We start from the raw sequence: 21,806 nt of genomic DNA, 5'->3' as shown, positions 1-21,806 counted from the left end.
ACAAAATCAAGATGAACACCACACAGGTGGTATAAGCAAACAAGACACAAGAGACACTAACAAACAAAGTAAAATAGGAAATAATGAGAACACTAAACCAAACAGAGACAAAAGTCAGCCTTACAAGGTACAGGAGAACACTGGGAAGGCTAGAAATAACAAAATACCAGGAGAAAACCAAAGAAACCAAAACTTCAAAAACACTACACAGTAACTACAATTCTAAAATACAAGAAACAGGAATAATAAAAGAAATGCACAGGAATCAAAACTCAGCCTAATTATAGTCTACACCAATAAACCAAATCTCTAGGGAAATGAAGAGACCAAGCAGAAAATATCAAGTAATAAATAAGGATACAAGGAAAGTCAATTAATTATGGCATACAATTAAAGCTGTTGTAGCAACTAAAAAAACTTCACCTTCTTATAACCTGGGTATATATTAAAATATGGTCTTTCCTATAGCAAGTTGCAGTAAATCTCCTTGTTCAGTTTTTAAAATATTTTAGAGAGGTGGAGGATTAGCCAATGGTACATTATAATAACACCAGATCCACTCAACTCAGCAACCTGAAATTTCTTAAAAATAAAGCTCAAGTTGTGATTAGAGTTGAATGAATTGCTAATGCTGACAAGTTCATAGAATTGCTGTGACACAGGATTAATAGGTTGTTTTGAGACACCAGCTGGAAGACTTACCCCCTTGGTCAGTAAGCCATCCTCTGAAACAAAGACAGTTGGGGAGTAATTAGGCAATTAATGAGCAATGAAAATTGATGCTTCTGTAAGAATTTATACAATGGTAAGGTGACCCCAAGGTACAAAAAAAAAAAAAAAAAAAAAAAAAAAAGTCTTTGGGAGATGACACATTTTTTCTGCCCATCCATGATTGAAATATTTGTTTTCTTTCTGTGTGGCCAATAAAATCTACAATAAGAATGTAATTAAACCTGCAGAAACACAGTGGGCTCTGAGCAGACTGGGACATGTTTACATACGTAACTTGATTGAGTGATGATCATTAAAAAGGTAATAAAATTCTGATAAGAATTACAACAATTTTTAGACTTAGTTTTAAATTACTGGTGTGCCCACTAGTACTGTCTTTATTCTCAAAACATACCAAATTGTTAATTTGGCTACTTCTTGTGATCCCTCTAAATCTGATGGGTTTATTTTATTTTTGTAGCTTGAGTGTAGTATATAGAATAGTCTCTGTAGTATATTAAGGGAGGAAAAGAAGCTCTAAGGCTTAAGATTTCAATCTTCAACACAAACAAATGGACTTGAGGCTCAGAGTCATAAGAGGGGTAGATAATTTATCTTTGGATTGAATTTTATGTGTTGCCAACCTTGACCAGTACCTGACCCAACATTTCTAAGTATCCAAAGGTTCTAGTTCTACTTTCAGCTCAGGTTATGATATTGCAAACATATTGTAAGTTGTTATTGAGCTGCTACAAGATTATCAAGTAAGCTTGGGAGCAATGGGATAAAGGTGTCACAGAGGAAATAAGCTACAAAAATGTGCTGTGCCTAAAGTCAGCTTAACAATGACTTGACACAAGAACTTTTATTACCAGCGTTTTCTGTGAACTCAATCTTTAAAAAAAAAAAAAAAGTTAAAAATCCTGTCCTATCTGGCAGCTTTTGTAATCAGTATCATGATCTGAATGCACTGTTGTGCCAAACACATTTTGCTTTTCCAAGATCAGCTGTATAAATTCTCTATAGGCTCCTCTTCTTCAGGGTTTATCTGCTTATTTCTTCATTTCTAGTCGTGTTATTTAAGTTATTACATTACATATGGCATACAGTATGACAATGTCTAAGGCAGGACAGGCAAAAAAAAGAGGGGGGGGGGGATTCAGGAAGATGTAATAAAAGGATAGTGCACAAATAGAAATGTTCACGCCACTAAATTACAAGAGGGACAACACACACAGGTCTGGGACAAGCTTCACCCAGCAATCCACACCATAGGTCTTTGGTGCACCCACAAGCCTCCAAGGTGCGGAACGGACTTCCCAGCGTTGGCCAACCCACCCGACACAGTGAACACCTGCAAGGTGGATGAAGGTGGAAAAAAGACTACAACCAACTAGGGATTGGTATCGTTTAGGTTTTATCCGATACCGGTGCCAAACCGGTACTTTTGAAACGGTGCCGGTGCTTAAACGGTGCTCGAACCGGTGCTTAAAGAATAGAGAAAACAAACTTTGTCCAAAAATCTCTCATTTTTAGCTGTTTTTTTTTGTAAAAAGATAACAATGTTAGCTTTTTCTGCAGCTATAGGGCATATATGGTATCACTCTTGGCTGGAAGCAGCGCTTAAACAATGGAAAAAACACAAACTTTGTACAAAAACCTCTCATGTTTAGCTGTTTTCCACTTTTTCTTTGGTCATTTTAGCCTTTTTGGCCAGGGTGAAGGGAGTACCTGCCATCAAACAAGAAGACAGCTGCATGTAACTACGACGGCGTTTGCTAGTTCACCTTACATGCATTAATTTAATAACGTGGTTAGCCTACTCAACATAAATTATACACGAACAACATTAAGGTACTCACGGAGAGAAGAACGGCTGCTGCTGCCATCATCATTTCTGCTACACTGACAGGGCTAGGGGCCAGGACTCTCCTCTTCGGGTTCTTGGGGGATGTTGCTAACTCGGTACATTTCTCGGCTTTTAAAAAAACACTATGCGTCGCCAGGTTCGTCGTCAGATTCGAGGTGTTACCTCCTTTGCACAGTATCACAGTATCACCTTAAAGCACTTGTTGCAGGCGGCTGAGTATGCATCTTTTGCTGTGAAGTACAGCCAGACTTTTGACCGCTTCGCCTTGGGCATTTTTAATCTGTAGCTCTAAAAGAACGTACGTACCTGGGCCCGACTACTATCCTTGCAAAGGTAAAATGATTGGCTAGAATCCAAAGTGTATGACATCTCAGGAAAAAAAAAAAGCACCAAAATAAAGCACCGAAATGTGCGCTGCTTTTCGGTCTGGTTACTACCGTTTATGCCAGATCCGGTGCCATTATGGCACCGGATACCGGTACCCATCCCTACAGTCAACCACCCATAGATACCCATAGAAACTGTTTTTTGATTTCCAGTCCATGAAGATATTTACTTATGCATCACTAAGAAAACTAAGGAGTATATGTGATGTATTTACTTCCATATCTACTTCACTGATGTCACCTAAGATGCACGGCTTGGGAGAGGTTGGGATACAGCAACTAAACCGTGTGGACAGGTTTTCACATATCCTCTGGTGTGTACTCAATCTTAACAGATTTGTAATACCCATATTAAAAGACTAACCATTTTAATCTGTTAACAAAAGCGAAGAAAACCTGTACCCAGACATTGATGCGAGAACAACTTTGGAAGATAGTGTTTGTTTTTTTATATGGCTCTAAGCTCCCCTAAGGAACAACACTCTCTGTGCGCTACCAGCATTGTTGTAGACTCCTCGTGTGTGAGAAGCATTCACTTTTCTGCTGCCTGGAAAAAGGTTTCAGAGCATCTCAGCCACCACCATGAGACACTGCAATAGCTTCTTCTCCCACGCATTAAGGTTCCTCAACACCTCGGGGGTCCTTCTTTGCATCAAGAGACTCAACAAGCTAACTCAGACATGTTTACAGTCTTGTACGGTATGTTTGCATTGTGGGCGGCACAGCAGTGCAGTGGTTACCACCGTTGCCTCACAGCAAGAAGGTCGTGGGTTCTCTCCAGGTCCTCCAGCTTCCTCCCACAGTCCAAGGACATCCATGTCGTTAGCTTAGTTGGTGATTCTAAACTGGCCTTAGTCAGTCTTTCTGTGTTAGCCTGTTCAGCGTCTATCCTGCCTCCCTCTCTATGAAAGCTGGAATGAGCTCCACCCTTACTCTGGGAGTCTGAATTGAACAAGCAGACAAAAATGGATGGAGGTCCAGAAAGACACTGACAAGCTACACTTTAAATTAAGAGGAGCTTTACGCTTTCATCTATTAGTGATGCACTTCATATTCTGGTATATTTACATATCAGTAGTTACTATATACTTTTACAAATTACTTTATTCCTCCCATCTATCACTAAATAGTACTATTACTTTGAAGTTTGTTTCTGCTATGTTCTGTCTATTGTCAACACACTGTGATAGCCATTTCTGTCTTAAGTGTTGTCTTGTATTGTTACATGTAGAGCCAGGCTGATATAGGATTTTTAAGACTTATTCTATTTGGTCATTTAAAAATTTGATCTAGTGTAAAATATGGGTTTTCTTTCAAACACACAAAATAAACAGATTTACATAAAATTGTTTACCCGGATCAGCAGTTCCCAACACATGAGTTTCCAACAGGGAAGTTGCAGAGTGCCATCTGGTGGACAAACATTACAACATCAATATTCACACACAGTTGAAGGGTGTTTCTCCTGTCTCCTTTTAGTTTATTTTTCATTTTTCAGTTGTTATAAATGCCAAACAGCTAATAACGGTCAATAATAAGGCCCTGAGGTCTACTTACATGTTACGCCCAAGTTACAAGAGAAAAACTATTTTAGCCTTACTATATGCATGTACAAGGATGGGCTGAAAATCACCATCTCTTATATCCTGAATCACTGATGACATTTTATTTTCATATTTTTATTTTTTTTTAAATATGAAAATAATCTAGCATTATTAGTTTTGTACCAAGTAGGTGTGCCAAGATCCTGACATATATACTGATCAGTATCTACCTAATAATGTTTAGGTCCTCCGTGTGTCTTGCCCATCAAGCACGACAATGACACCTCTGAGGTTCCTTGTTAAAAGTGGTAACTGTGGATGTTATGAGCTGTGTCTGTGGCCTCTCAGCATAAGATTGCACATCAAAGTTTAGGTCTCTTTGTTTTGTTCCTTGAGGTGGCCCTCGGCATTTTCTGCTAGAGGAGCTGGCTGCTGCTTAGGACCATTGTTCCCTTGGGGCTGGGGGCCTAGGGTTGGTTTACGACAACATTTATGTGGATTGTACATGCCACAGTAACATACACAACTGGAAGCTCAATGGTAGTAAAAGTCATTAGAAAAGTCAATTAGTAATTAGTAATTAGCTAAGGAAAATAGTATAAATCAATTTAATAGTTCCAAACACTAAAAATGACTTTCATCCCACTAACAAAAAAAACAGAAAATCAAAAACCAGAAAATGAAAGAAATGAATAAGCGGTCACCTCAACTAACAACATACTGGAGATACTGACAAATCCACAAAGCCAACTTGCACAGCAAATATTGAAAATAAAGCATTTCACAACAGTGGCAACAGTTTCAACATTCCTACTTTCACACTGTTAAGAACCAACCGGCGTAGAAGGCTGGAGAGGCTCTCAGGGCGTAGAAACTGCAGCTCCAGAAATGGCACTATAATCAATAGCTTCCCAGGCCACTTGTTAAAAACGCCATTTCCATCTCCAAGTCGCTGAGAGGGCCCTTTACCAGGAAAGAGCCACATATCATTCTCTCCAGACAACTGGTGGAATGAAAAATAGGAGACTACTGTCACTGACCAATATTGATTATGAGTGAAAATGTGATCATTTTGTATTAACTTGCCTCTAGGAGCCCTGTTCTGTCAGGTTTGTGGGTGAAAATTAATGCTTTCATATCATGCTAACAAAAATATGGGCCATTGCTCATTTTCGCCTCCAGACAAGGAACTAAGTGTAAATCATAAAAATTAAACAGTTTCCCCAAGAGAACATGCTGATATGAATTAGATTAAAGTCATTATTAAACACATTTCTTTCTACTTTAAAGATATTTATTATTGCCCCTGACACCACTTTAATGAAGCTCAAGACTTGGCATTTAAAATATCAATTTCTGATGATTAGAGTTGTCACTGTTAAAAAGAGGAAATGTGGAAAAGGAAGAGGCTTTTCTATCCAATTGAAATGTCTTGCTCTGTATGGCGTAGATCACCATAATGGTGCCATGTGAAATACTTGAGATCCTGCAATCAAGAGAATTACAGGCAAGTTCTAGTACACACACTTCAATGTTAATGTTTGATGCTGCTTTAAATAATTTGCCTCACATCTAACTTTGCATTTGTGCAGTTTAACAGTGCATATCTATCAAATTGGCGCAGCCGCTTGTTTAGTTCAATTATTTTATGCTGATATACAAGCTGTCAATCAAACTTTGGTCAGAGTTTAACCAACTGAAAACTGAGGTCAGATTGCACTCAAAGCACCCCGTGTCAGATACTATCTGTGCAATTTTAGCACAAATTTAGTACACATTCAAAAAGCTACTATACACACACACACACACACACACACACATATAATATATATATATAAAATATATTATATTACTTTATCTATATTATAGAAATAATCAAGCAAGAAAGTAAAAATGATGTGCTGTGCTACTTGGTGTATTTTATCCTATATAATTAAGTGAGCAAACTGTACATGAGTCAGTTTTAACTAATAGTGTCCATAATCTGCTTCCTTGTGGACTCTTTCTTTTACACAGGAGACCACAATCAACATAAAAGAAGCCATAAAGAGCTTTATGACCAACTAACAGTCACCAAAATGTGATTTTCCCATGTGGGACGTAATGCAGGATGGCAATCCCAATAATGGTCTAATAAAGTAGTTTAACACTTCAAGTTTACCATGAACTGATGAAAAGTGGCCAAATGGGTAAAAACGTGACCATGTTATATAGTCCACAATACACAGACAATTAATTGGGCAAATATTTGTATTCTGTTCACACTCCCACCCACACATGTTACTCTGGTGTACTCATATTAAAGAGACTTCTATTGTTTCTGTATTTTCTTTCTGAAGCACAGCATATGTAAATTATCCTCCACTGAAGGAAAGCAAATGAAAAGAAAGACTAAATATAACTGTGTCAGCATGACAGGAGAATAAAGGCAGTCCCAAAGTCATTTTAGATGCAGCGTGACTGGCCCTTTCTCAGCCCCTTCCTTAGCAGGGCGATGGGGGTTCATAATTACAACATAGCCTAAAGACAAATGCACAAACCCGTAGCTCTCAGTTCTTATTGAGATGGCAAAAAGTCATAAATATGGCCCTATAGGAAAAAAGCTCATGTTGTTTTATTAGTTTGTGTTTTTTTTCCACATCCTACTGAAAATTCAATAAATCCGTGCCAATTCTCTCACGCTGTCACATTCAAACTGCTTTGTGAAGCTTATCCTTGCAGGCATTTTGTCCCAATTTCAGACTAGTCAAGCGATGGCCACAGCAGTGATATTACACTCTGTGTCACACATCTCAGACCTTATCAGGCCTCATAAGCACTTATATTCAAAAAGCAATGCATTAAACATAGGGAAAAAACAAGAAGTAATATCTTTTGTTTGTTTCAGAACACAATCCTTATTAAAAAAATGTAATATATGGTCCTTCTTGCAGACAGATATGGTGTATACCATATCAGCAGAAGCAAAGGCAATAATTAAAATAAAAGCGGATGTTAACATTTTTCTTCATTTTTCTTATTGAACATCCCATCCCATCCATCTCATTTGGAAAAGAAGTATGCATATTCACTGAATCCAGATGATGGAAAATACTGCAGATAATAAAGCTTGGAAGAAGAAAGGGCATATGAAGGACTTTAATAATTTGAGAGTTCAATCATTCTTCTTCAGGCTGTGATGACTGGCAGAAATTGTGTTGAAGTGTGTGTAGGTGGAGGTAACTGCTCTGACAATAGTCAGGTATACTCTATCAACTGCACAGTTGCAAGCTCTCTCAGGCTGCTGGGGAGCTGCTGCAGTTGTCAGGGTACTGCTCCATATGCACTGGATTACCCAGAGAACCCAGTAACAGCAAAGAGATGTCACACAACACAGCACTGTCAATTTCCGAGGACAGGTGGGAATCTCTCTCCCCAATCTTTAGTGCTAAAACAGGTGTGCTTCAGAAAAGTAGTATATTTAGAGTAGCCTATGGGGAAATACCCAGTGTCTTTTTATATGGATATGTTCAGCGGAGAGATACAAGCCATAATACAGTCAAAAAATACCTTGGAACAAGGATGTAATATACAAGCTGGACTTCTTTGTGTCAAACAGCAAAGTCCACAAACATGCACATGCACTGCATTAGCAGAGCATACTGGACAAGAGATACGGATCTCATCTTTCAACACTTCTCTACTTGTAAATTATATAGTTGCACAGGACTGTCCCTTTATTGGTTTTTTGTTTTATTTACTTATTTATTTATTCATATGAAGACGTGGAAAAATATAGAAAGTTCATCTACTCAGGTGTCATTTTTTGTCAACTCACAAAGCATATGGCAAACCAGGTGGCTAATACACCAATCACTTCTTAAAGTCAGTAAAAGAAACTGCAACACTGAGGTGAATTACTGATTTTGGATCCGTCTACGAAAATTATGTTTTATTGCTGTCTGGGTAAGTAACAAGGACTTTTAAAATAATTGTTTTTCTTGTGTATTTTATGTGTCAACTGCACTTCCAGGTCAAAGTATTTGAATAGTGACACTATTAAGTTAAAAGTTAACAAAAATATGGCATCAAGGAAACGCTGTGACAAGATCACCTATGAAAAGGTGGATGTAATGGTCTATAATCAGAAGAATCAAGTAAAGATAACTTGTGGACAGACCGATGACTATCTTTTTTTTTTTCTATAAACTTGTGCTACAATCAGCTGATTTTAGTTCATGTGGAAGGAGGAGAAAAACTGTATTCAAATTTCAATTAAGGAAATATGAACATAAGTGGTATTTTTATTGTACGTAAGAACAAGAACGTGATGGGAAACCGTGCCTAGAAACAACTAGAAACAACTGGGTCTACTAATAAGACATCAACTCTTTGTAATAATATGCAAAGACAATTTGCTAACACAAAGCTTGTAACAAAGAACATCAACCCAGAATGATGTTAAACATGAGTACATACTGACCTCTGACAAGCAGCCAAAGCTTGAGGCTACGTCCACACGGGCATTTTTGAAAACTGAGATTTTCCGTTTTCGTTTTTTCTTTTTAATCCTGTCCAAACGTAAACGCAAAAACGAAGGAAAGCGCTGCTAGGAACATGCCAAAGCAACAGGTGGCAATATATTCCTAACCGTGTAGAAATGTTGGCCAATCAGAAGTCTAGAAACCTGGATGGGAAAGAGTAAACAAAGATGGCGCATAGAAGCAGAACTGAGTCTTATGTGTGGAGGGACAGAAACTGTGTTGTATATGTAAGCATGTAAACACTGCAGAGAGTAAAGTTAACAGTAACAGTATTTTGTCTAAGTCCACCATTGTAGAAATCCATTTCACCGAAATAATAACGTGGCGCACAGTGCGACGTCAAAAAAGGCGCACACCTTTGACGCTGCGTTTTCTCTGTTTTCCTCGTCCACTAAATGCAAAAACAGAGTTTTGAAAAATCTCCACCCTGGCAGGAGTTTTTAAAAATCTCGGTTTTCAGTGACCGAAAACGCCGTTTACGTGTGGACGAAAGGTGCAAACGCATAGAAAATCTGCCTTTTCAAAAATACCCGGGTACATGTGGACGTAGCCTGAATGTCAAAGTGTAACAAAACCAGTGATGAGTCGTCAGACTTGTAGAAATGTACCATCATTTCTACCTGTACCTGTTCCTACTGTGGGGTCGCTGGGGCAATCACTGTTAATAGATCTCTGGACTTGTTTTAACCTTTGAGTTAAAAGTAAACAACTTGTGTACAATGTTAGTTTGTCATGTTATAAACTATGAGTTTATAACAAAAAAAATTGATATAAACACTGACTATAACCCCTAAATGGTTAATCATTTTTTGTTAAAACAAATGAATTAAAGCTGAAAGTCTGTACATCAATCAGATCTTAGTTGTTTAATTTCAAATCCGCTGTGATTGAAAAAATGGACTGGTTCTTACTGTACGTAGCACTTTTCTACTTAAGCACTCAAAACGCGGTCTCACTCACCCATTCACACAGATTCATACAAGCAACTTTTTTTTCTCCGTCCATGTGCTACCTAGCTAACATTCACACTCTGAACAATTCAGGACCAACTTGGGGTTCAGTGTCTTCTCCAAGGATACTTTGCCATGCTTTAGACTAAAGCATGGCAAAGTTCGAACCATCAACCTTCCGATTAGTAGATGACGACCTCTACCACCACTTTGGTGGTGTCAGAGATACAACTACAAAAACTGTGTCACTCTCAAAATACTTCTGGACCTGACTGTATGTGCCAGAATATCATCAGAACTAACAAACAACACAAACATTTCTAGTTTTGTCTGGCTCTTATTTGACTGAGACTGAGACAGTGTTGTCATTTACACACTTGCCAGGCAGGGTAAAAAATGTAGATTTCAGTGGCAGCAAACTAAAGCTTTGTCCTCTTGGCCCAAAGTGACAGTATTGGAGCTCCAAGTATCAGTAGCTACCTCAATCCTTGATAGAGATGGGTGTTACCAATGAGTTATACCAGGTGGCTAATACACTGTCCGATATAGTGAAATGTGTAAGAAATATTAGTAAATGCACACTGTCACACTACATGACTATGCTAGCAAGTTCATAAAGCATGAATAAAAAATGATGTAAAAAAAATGTGATTGTTTATATGAAAAGTCTTGGCTTTGAACACAAGTGCTAATTCTACAATGACAACACTATCAGCAACTCACCAGAATCTCATGAGCCCATCACAATCTGTGAGAATGAGTTCTGGCCAAGAATATCAGACTTTTGTCCCCAGTACTTTTTCCCCTTTTTTTTTCATTTGGCTTGGCATGCCATGAAGTAAAGTCTAATTAAACAATCAGGCCCATGCAGTCCCATTCCCCTTCTGTCCTATTGACTTTGTCACAGCACTCATCCTCTCCCCAGTATAAAGTCCCATGTCTAATGCCAGTCAGAGAGAAGGGCTGTTGTCACACACTGTTTGTGCCCCTATCTCTCCTCGTCTCTGTGAGCACAGAGTCAGCATCAAAGCAGCAGCCGCACTGAGCTCTGACAGAGCAAACCAAAGCTTTAGTGTTGAGTTTAAGCTAAAGCGCTGAGCGCAAATGTGACTGAAGTTGCACTGCGGACTTGCCACTCCAAAAGTGTAGTGAAATAACTTTCTCTCGATGTGTGGATGCATGAAATTAAGCATTTGGCACAGCACTTACTCATAACAGGATGCAGGAATAAACAGGACCTTGCATACTATTTCATATTCAATACAATGTCATCCACAGTAAATAGGCGATATGAAGTTGATGCAAAACTAATCCACAAACATATTATTTAAATCAACGTTAAAAGAAATTTGGAACAGAAATACGTGTTTTATTAACTGAACTTGAATGAAGCTACCTCATACTAACATACTGTACAAGGCATAATTTCAGCTGGATCTACTGTATAATGCAATATACTCCATTGGCACACAGAGAGTCGTCAACACTGTCTGTGTCAACAGCCTTCAAACCATGAAGGCTTAGTGTAGCAATGTTTTTACAAAAGAGTGTTTCTCTTTAAATACAGAAAGTAAGAGTGAAAGTAAACTGCATAAAAATGTTGATGATATTGAAACTCAGACGTCCTCTTCAGAAAGCCTTAATGTTTGGCATGATTGTAGCTAAAAGACTTATTCTTAGAGCCTGGAAATCACCATCTCCTCCATTGTTCAGGGTTTGGCTACGTGAGATGATTGCTTGTTTGTATATTGAAGAGGTTCGTTATCATTTGGCTGACACCCATTTTAAGTTTGTTGGAATCTGGGGCCCTTTTCTCAATCATATTAATGTGAATTCAACATAAACTTTAACCCATTTGACTGCCCTTTGTGTTTGTGTGAAACTGCACTTCTGTCGGGCCCTGATTCCTTCCTGGACTTGTTTCCCACATTTTTTGGTCTTGGTGAACTCTCTGTTGCCCTGTCTAAACTCACACAGAAGATCATCTTCTTTGAACAATGGTGTTTCTTTTGAACTTTTGATTTGTACTGGCTAACCGGTGTATTTTTTTTATTTTTTTCATTCATTTATTTATTTATTATTTATATAATTTTTTTCCTTTTCTTTCCTGTTTTTCTGTTTGGTTTTTTTTGTTGTGTGTTTGGTTTCTGGTTTTTCTTTTCTTTTTTTCTGTGCTTAAATGTTATTGTTTTTGAATCTTATGTCCTTTGTCTGGTGTGACGTTATGTAACTTTGAACTTAAAATCTTATAAATAAACATTTTAAAAAAAATGTTGATGATGTTTTAAAATCCTTCCAATATGTACACTGAGGGTGTGCTGAGTATCTGTCAGGAAGCTTTAAAGATGCAGGTTTTATTACATCTGAAGGTGACTAAGTCCCCAGGAACTTATACTAGTCAGTAATGTAAACAGTCATGTCATTTATTCCTCCTGGGAAATCATCAGGTGACTTCACAATGATCTGGTTTTGTCGACTTGGAAAGCTGCGAGAGGAGCCACCACAGAGACTGATCATGTTGTCAAGTTGAAAGAACATTTACTGCTAACAAGTCACCTGACCCAAGTAAACAGTTCTGCCTTTATCTAAGATCTGAAAAGTGGTGCCTTTTATCCATTTAACATTAGGAAGAGATTGCAACTTTGTGGTGTATCTAGTCTGGTAACAGTCAAGGAAAATAGGCACTTAGTTTGCACATGCTGTTTCATCTCTGTCACAAACACTCAGATTTATTGGCACATAAAAATAAACATATTTAGTTTGCTACACTCAGCAGTAACTGTGGTAAGAAACTGCTTTTGGATAGTTAATTTAACAATAACAAAGTACAAGTACAGACCAATAACCACAACAAAATAAACATTTATTTTAGGTTGAGCTTTGCAGAAATTGCCATGTTTGTCTGACAAGAAAAGTCAAACTGTGAACAAGAAATTTACCTTCTTTGATCTGGATAACCATCTATTATATTTTATCTTTCTATTTTTTTTTTTAAATCAAAACAATCAAAAACTGTTGGTATCTTTACTCAGCCTTGGGTAATGTGAGGGATCAAAATGAACTTAAAAGGACGAGGATAAGCCTCATATTCTTTTCAAAACAGGCTCACAATGAAATGTCACACAACAGTGTGCACAGCCTCTAAATAAACAGCTAAAGGTAGGAGCATGTGCTGAAATTATACAACCAGAGACTAAGAAGGTAAAAGAAACTCTCGAACACACATGTGCATCTTATTAGGTGGGCCATGCAATTATGCCATGCATGATTTCAAATCTTTGCACAGTCTCACAATTTTATAATTGCAATCATGCCAGCGCAGTAATCCGTGTGTCGCTTGAGTTGTTTATGTAAGAGCATTCATGATTACTAAATTTCCTTGTCAGCTGTCAGGGATTCTAGTACAGCATGCAGCGGTTGCAGACCACACCCTTTCTCTCTCAGCGGTGGCAATGAGTATGCACACGTGCCAGCCCTGGGCATCAGCAGAGAGATGGGGTAGAGGGCGGAGAACACTCAGTCGTACTACTCAGGATGGATGTTTCCCATCATGCAGCTCAATCAGCCGCCCAATGATTCATTTCACAGACACTTGGGTAATTATAGGAGTCTGCTCTTCACCTCTGGGGATGAAACTGCGTGAGTTAAGCCAGGGTGGGAAATAGGGATGGGTGGTATTGGTGTAGGAAGTCAACGCAGAGAGAGAAGTGAGTGAAAAACAAAGAGACATGAATGACGAAGGTGAAGATGGAGTAGGAGATGTAGTGAAATTCATTTGACAACTGGTGTCAGTGGTCTTGTTTAGTGACTCCACAATGAAGCAAAATAAGCATTGCTGTCTGAGCACTGCAAACCACCAAGCACTAATGTGACAAAACAATAAACATTATCACGGAAAATATACAGCATGTGACCTTTTTGGGTGGAGAGAAAAACAAAGGCTACAGAAGGGCTACATGGGATGGCATGAATAAAACTGCTCGACGAAGGACTGAAAGAGAGCTTGCAAGAAACAAATACGATGGCAAGTGTGCAAGCTCCCCCTATTGGTGACACTGAAATTTTACACCACACTGCATATTAGTACAAGTCACAGATGGACATAACATTTCAGGCTCAAATGAAGCTATGCAATGTGCTTAGTATATAAAAAAAGTTGTTGAATCAGCAACTAAACAAAAAGAGCAATGTGGAAAAAAAATTTTCCAAGACTTTCGTAAAGTCAATAGTCTTTAGTGCGCTCAGTGGAGTGTACTGACTATTGATCTGGATGACAATAATTGCATGAAAAGAGGTACGGGGAGATCAGTGGAAAAAATATACTTGTGGGAGCTGTTTCAATTATTGAGCAGTGCAAATGATGTAAAGGGAGTCCATTCATTCTTCTGCGTTTGTTTCCAAATGAAATATATTCATAGTCGATGTGTGTTTAAGCGTGTCAGATTGAGCTGGCTGGCTAATTCTGCTCTGTGGACTGTTTGTAGCTGTTAATAGCCAAGAATTTCAAGTCTGCATGAATCATGTGCAGACATTATAGTTGCAAAGGCCAGTGTATGTAGGAGTCTACATCCAAACTAATATTCAATAACATCAGCAGCCAGAACACATATCTTCAGTAAGACACTAAAACGCAGTATTGCTGTAGACACCAAAAAAAAAAAAAAGGAGTAACACAGAATTGTGCAACCCCAAAGATATGGATTCAGCGGTGATTTTAAATAGACAACAGTAGCTAATTTAGATGTCAAATGTAAACAATTTTGTTCTAAATGGTTATATAAAATGTCACTGCTAAGAATATTTCATTGAATATGCAACCCATGTTGCTCAAAATAGTCCAGTGGCAGTTACTATTGATTTTTAAGACCACACCATTATTTATCTCTAAATAATTACATTTTAAAATCCTGATGTTCACATTAAGTATAGTATGCCATGTAAAATAACAACTAGGTTTCTCTACCTGGCTTTGCTATGGTTCTATTGGTAAACCTTCAAATGACACACTTCATATCATCCTCAAGCATTTTCTGTCCATGTTGTGACTGTTTTTTTTCCCTATGTCCCTGAGTGCTATGTTCAGAAATGTGACGCTTTGTTAGAAATTCCAAGGCTGTGGAGAGCAGGTGCAGGGCCATTGTGACAAGCACAATTTATCGGCTGCTCCCAAGCAAGGGAACACATTCAATAATGTGCTGGGAAGATTAATCCATCCCCCACACTGGGCTGGGCTCACGGGGTGCCGCGACTGAGGTAATTTACACATGCAGGTAACCCAACTCAGCAGTTAAGGACTTCAGAGTTAAAATGTCTGTATATTAGTATTTCCAATCCATTTAATTACAATTTCTAGTGTGACACTGTCATGAATTAAATCTACAAGATGCCACACATGCCGTACCTTTTAATGTTTTGCAAAATTTTAAAATACAATTTGTTGCAGCACATTTAACAAATTACTCATCAAATACTTTGCATATTATCCCCCAGCATTTATATGATGTACACTGATTTGACAGACGATTAAAACTACTTGAATAATACGACCATTTCATTATCATGTGGCAATGTTCTGAAACCTTGAAGCCTGGCACTGACATTGGTATTACCTCGGCACATGCCACCTAAATGGTACTCCCTAATAATCAAGATCTCTCCCAGGAGGACAATGATAAAACCCAAGCAGGGGGTGGGTGAGTGGGCGCCTCCTGTGTAGTGTTCCAGCCAGGCATGTCCTACCAGGAGGAGGCCCCTGCATAGACCCAACACTAAGAAACTAGTCCAAAGAAACATCCCTAATCCTTACTTATGCAAAAAGAAAATGCCATTTATAAATAATCTTGTTTTTACTATCACAACTTGTCAAAGTTGCAGAGTGCCCTGTGGTGCACAAACTATTCAACATCAACAAAGGACATGTCAACGGTCTAAGATATTTTACTTGCCATCCAGACTTCCTGCACTCAATTTTGACTGGGCATCCACGTAATACACTGCAACAAACCAAACCTTCGAGGCTCCATCCCACAACCCAAATGACCTAAAGGATGCCATGCCAACCTCCTAGATCCACACTATGTCCATGTCCTGTCAACTAAGGGATACAATATGGTGCAAGTGCTTTAAAAACTGTATTTAAACTGTGTTTGATAGATGGCTTTACAATTATGTATATCAATTACAAAGGTGGAGATGTTTCACCAAACTGGTACTTTCTTTACAGATTAATAACAAACTGTTTAAGCATATAATATTGCATAATTCTGGGGGTAAAAACAGGTGTCCAATAAAATACTGAAAACTACAGTTCCCACATGTGGCAAAAACCACATCTTTCAAATTCCAATTAAAATTTCCAAGTCGTATGGTCTTGGCAGACATCTTTACAAGTGACTATAGTACCAGCATAGTAGTAGCAACTATAAGGATAGTAGGAAGATTCACCAACCATGTAGTTTTATCTACAACTACATGAAAACTGCTCAAACATATCATACGTCTGGGAGTAAACAACAGGTGTCTTTCATTCTGAAAGCAACAGAATACATTTTCCATGAAAGCATAGACTAGAAGGGTGGATCATTGACAAGCAGAAAGAGCAGCAGGCAGTTAGACAGACATGATGTACAGCCCTGCATAATCAGCTCTCAGCTCCATTAATCTGGGGCAGGCTGCAAGACTTGATGAGACTGTGATGCATATGGAGAAAGGTCCCTCCCTCAGATGTCATTTTGAAGAACAGTGTCAATGCTAGCACCAAAGCAGGTGCCCAGTCATGCAGCCACACCCCCCGCCACAACACCATCATGCTCAGAGGACAAACACTTAAACACTCAGAGGACATCTGGAGTCTTCCCACTTCGCAACAGAGCTAAATTTATAAGAGCAGCACACAAATAAATCCTCATGCACAGTCAGAGTCACAAAAGCACAAGTACTGGGTATGATTTCAAAAAGATCTCCATAATTGGTGTCTCAAGAGTATGCAATAACATACCTAATTCCTGAGCCCACAGGTACAACTGCTGCAGGATCACAATGGGTCAATGAAAGCCGGGCTCTCTCAGGGGAAAAGGTGCATTAAACAAGAGAACACAATGCAGGGGTCATTGTGCAAGATGACAAGGTTCACTAGACCTTTTATGCTGCAGCTTCAATGCTTCCCTCAAGGCAGGTAAAGCTACAGAAACCTGTTCCATTATAGCTGTAGGTATTTATTTTTGTTGCACACTTTTCATCTTGTTTTTCTCAAGAGGGTTATGGGCTTGACCTTTATGTGGATGCCATTACAGTAGAATTATAAACCATAACTTTAGTGTTTATACAAGAAATATTAAATGTAAAACATGAACAAATATTTGGTCAATGTTATTTAAGTAATTATCAAATGCAGAAAAGAATCAAATGAAATAGAAATGATAACACCCATCCACAAGTTAATTTATTTTATTATATACTACTTCTTTTAAGGTAGACAGCAAAAAACAAATCTCCATGGAATCTTTAGTCTACATGGATTAGAAATCTGTGATAGGAGGCCTATATTAGATATGTTAAACTGACAAAAGCTGAAGCTGTAGAGTTAGAATTTGATCTGCAAGAATAACTCTGGCTCCAAAAATGCCATGTTGCACATTTCCCGTATGTGCAAATTCTGGTGGTGTCATCGAATCAGGTTCGTTTTATCCGCTTTTAGAAAGCTCACGAGCCACAAAAGGAATTACACAATCCCTCACACATGGTCTCTGGATCTCCTTTTACACCTAAACATCTGCAGTTCCATAACAACTTTAGGAGGTCCATCTTGACATTATTATGTGATACAATTCGATTTAAGAAAAGCTCACAAAGAGAGGACAGAAAATGACTAGAGTGTGGTAGCAACACTGTCTCCAGGAGTGCCACAATAATTCGCTTTGTCTTGTTTTGCAGCTAATGTTTGTCTCTCCTCCCCTGAACGTCTCACTGCTGTTTCCTGTGATGCAGACGAACTAGTCGCTGAGGTTGATCTGGGCAGGAGTTTCTAGCTGAATAACAAAATTTAATTCAAATTCAAATGTCTTTTTTTATGCTGCGACTCTTCGAGAAAACAATTTAAAGGCCACAACCTCATAACACAAAATTACTGTGTCACATTTATATCATTTATTCCTGAATAAACATTACTATCACAGCAATTTCAGTTGTAAAAGAGGTGTTGCTCGTGGGAAGCGTAAAGCCAGATTTAATGAGGCTTGCTCTGTGCAGGGAGTCAGAGGCTGTGACTGTGACATAGTCCACTGAGACTTCACTCCCCCAGTTCTGTACTGGGCGGTATATGTGCCATGACTTTTATAGTCCGTAATATTTCATGACCCTATACATTGGTAAATCAGAGTGAAGCAGATGAAAAACACAGCGGCACCAGTCAGTCTCCTAAAATAAACACTGCTACAAAAACCCTTCCACCGTGATGTGTTTTGGCTCAGTGACATTAAGGTCATCAGAATAAGCAAGTGCAACCAGGCATCCTAAATGAACTCCCTAAATAGTGGTTTTCGTAAGATGGCTTTCTGAAGTCATTTGTGTTGTAATGGAGCCGCACCCTGCTGAGCTGTGGGCTTTTTCAATTGACTACAACACCAGTGTTTGGGCTAATGAATGTTAGATGACTCCACACTTTCATTAAAAAAATAAGACACACTGCAGACACAGAGGTCTAGAAAACAAAAGGAAGAAAATCACCCCACTCTCAACAGCACAGCATCTCTGTTAAACAAATTTGTTATTAATATCAAGCATTAAACTGTAAAAATCTCTCTATATTAAGAGGTTTGATTTACATTACCTTTCAAATGAAAACTAATATGAATACAGTAAAGTATCTCAGGAAGGGATTCAGCTTCAAGGAATAAACACTATAGACTAAGTCACCTTATAGTACTTATCAAATAATTAAATCCCTGTCCTTTTGACACATCATTTCTACCTAAAATAGTTACTAATTTGAAACAAAGCAATAGTGCCACCTAGTGTTTTAATGAAAGTGGACACGTCTTCACAGGCGACGCCAATGACGGCATTCAAAGCAACAACATGTATTATTAGATGACAAAGAGTCTTAATATCAATATTATTCAATAAGTTTCTTTAAAAGCAGATAAGGGGGAATTAAATGGCTTTATTAACAATACAGAGAAATTTAGCACCACAGTCCCTTTTTAATATTATGTATTATGTGACACAATAAACTAGGTAGCCAGTAAAATTACTGGCTTGTATTGAGATGAGATTTTGTGTTTATAACACAAGTAGCAGATTGGGTATGCTGTGTGTGCCCCTCACTTCTGAAGCTTAGAGACCAGCAGAAATTAAAGTACCACAATCCTGTAATTATCACTTGAGCCTGCCCAGCAAATGCTGCATGCTCATGCTTAAAGACTACTTTTGACAGTTTTGTAATTCCTACTGTCATACTGATCTACCACAGAGTTGGATTTCTGTAAGTAGTGCCAAATGTACCAGGACTCTGCTTCACTTATTACAGGTGTTCTTTCAGAAAGGCTACAGGCCTGTTTTATTTCTGCACCACCATGCTCCCGCTTTGAATGTCTGCCATGCTCTCTCAAGGTTTTGAAGGTTGGCCCAGGCGTCTAGATCAAATAAATGCCTGCAGTGACAAATGGTACGACAGCCACAGCTGTATCTTGACTCTATCTGTACCCTCTGGTATGTTTACTTAATATAAGCAAGAAAGTAAGCTATGAAGAAATAACTAAACCACTGCAATTCTCTCCTGTAATAAAACATATAGTAAACAGGATAATTATATAAAAAGTTTCTTGCAATGATGTTTTAAGAATGTGTTTGCATATTACACGAAAGCTAAAGCAGCTACTGTTATATATGCTGATTGGTACCACAAATATATAGCACTGCAAATCAAAGAGTACTAACGGGAAGGGGTTGAAAAATGTGAGCAGTGCCAGTGCAGTGAAGCCTTTCGATGTCCCCTCTTGCAGCTTTGGGCACTTTTCATTGTGTAAATGTAAAACACTACACCTGACACAATCTGTTTGGCTGTCAAACTCTACTTTCCCACACTCAACTTAAATACATTAGCGTCTTCAGTGCCAGTCACAACGTTACTCATAGATCCTATAACCATTTATTCTTGGTAATGAAAAGAATCAATCTGGAAGGTGGTTGGCAGGCTTCCACTGCTACTTATAAGGCAGAGTTGTCTTTTGGCACATTACAAGCATTTGAAGTGCCTCCAGTGCTGTTCCCGGGGTTGTCCAGTGTGTCTAAGAAATTACTTGCATATCATTTACACTGATTGTTTAATCAGAGATCGTGACTTGGCAGAATTACTATAACGGATGTATTAAAATTGCATGACAGTTTTATATGATGGCACAAGATGAGCATACAGTACACTTCCTATTTTAGGCTATTTGATGATGCAGTTAACCAGTGCAATTAAGAATGAGTGCAGCAGTAACATGAGCTCATACCTCTGGGTGACACTGATTTACATCAGCCAAAAGTATTACAGTGTGTTGACAAAAATGCTTATCTTACAAAACAGTGTTTACACTGGAAAATGCCAAAGTGGTCATTTTGAATCATATTGCATATTTCATCACTTTTCTTAAAAGATGTTTATTCATCATATAGTAAATTTTGGAGTGTGTGGGATATTTAAAAAAATTTAATAAATAAAACAACAGGACTACTTACTGTATACTTGGAACTGCCGAAGGCATCATTCTGACCTCATAGTAATCAGCATAACCTTACCTAGTTGGCTAACTTATACATATTTTGTAATGAAGGCTGTCCTATCATCAGCAAGATCTAAAATAATAACAATAATAATAATAATACTGACCAAAGTCATGTGTAAGTTATAAGTTGCTTCAAAGATTTTACAAAAACACATAAAAACATTCCAAAATACATGAAATGAATGAAAGAAAAATATAAATACAAACAAGTGATAAAGAGGCTAGAGTAAAATTTTAAGAAAATATTATAAGAAATTACACAAAAATCAAATTGCACAGGCGTTTTTTGTTTTCTTTTTTTTAAATGGGGAACAGCTTTTATTGATTTAATGATAAAAGAAAGTTTGTTCCAAAGAAATGGTGAATACACTTTGTAATTGATTCTCCACTCTGAGGGTGAATCAGTTATTGTTCTGAGAAATAAAGTGGAGCATGCACTGAAGTGAAGATTAAAGTGAAGATGCAAGGAGCAAAGGTAATAAAGGTGGATGAGTTTAAATGCCTGGGGTCAACAATTCACAGTAACAGAGTGTACAAGCAGGTTTCAAGCAGGGTGAACTGAATTTCAGGAGTGATTTGTGGCTGAAGAATAGAGTTAAATGGAAGGTTTACCAGATGGTAGTGAGATCTGCTATGATGTGTACAAAAAGACAGGAGGCTGAGCTGAAGTGGCAGAATTGAAGAAGCTAAAATCTTAACTCGGGGTGAACAAAAACTGGGCAGTATTAGAAATGACTACATCAGAGGCACAGCTGTGGAGACAAAGTTAAAGATGCAAGGCTGAGATGGCTTTTGCAATGAAAAGATAATTAACTGGGCAAAGGATATTGAAAATGTAGCTGCCAGGCAGGAGGAAAAGAGTAAGAACACAGAGAAAAGTCATGGATGTAGTGAAGGAAGACATGCAGAGCATTGGTGTGACAGAAGAGGATCCTAGGGATAGGGTGAGATGGAGGCAGATAATCTGCTGTAGCGACCCCTAAAGAGACGAGTTAGAAAAAGAAGAAGTAGTGAATAGGAAGCCAAAGTAATTTTGCAAGGACTCAAGTGAAG

General features: G+C 38.2%; 1 long non-coding RNA gene across 2 annotated transcripts in view; it reads right to left on the bottom strand.

Moving 5' to 3' along the window:
• Positions 1-463: 463 nt before the first annotated feature.
• LOC120737134 overlaps positions 464-21,806 on the bottom strand; it is a 29,781-nt gene continuing 8,438 nt past the window's right edge. Inside the window, exons 4-6 of one of the 2 annotated variants that reach the window (XR_005696679.1) lie at positions 5,348-5,514; positions 4,322-4,377; positions 464-725 (exon numbers count right to left, since the gene is read on the bottom strand). This is a non-coding gene — a long non-coding RNA (uncharacterized LOC120737134). Of the gene's footprint in view, positions 726-4,321; positions 4,378-4,403; positions 5,515-21,806 lie in introns of those variants that run through there. The other variant, XR_005696678.1, reaches the window with a different exon arrangement.

Source organism: Simochromis diagramma, unplaced genomic scaffold (assembly GCF_900408965.1).
Source record: "Simochromis diagramma unplaced genomic scaffold, fSimDia1.1 OVJJ01000463.1, whole genome shotgun sequence".
NCBI lineage: Eukaryota > Metazoa > Chordata > Actinopteri > Cichliformes > Cichlidae > Simochromis > Simochromis diagramma.
Note: the sequence above shows the minus strand (reverse complement) of the source record. Positions and strands in the feature narration are given on the sequence as shown.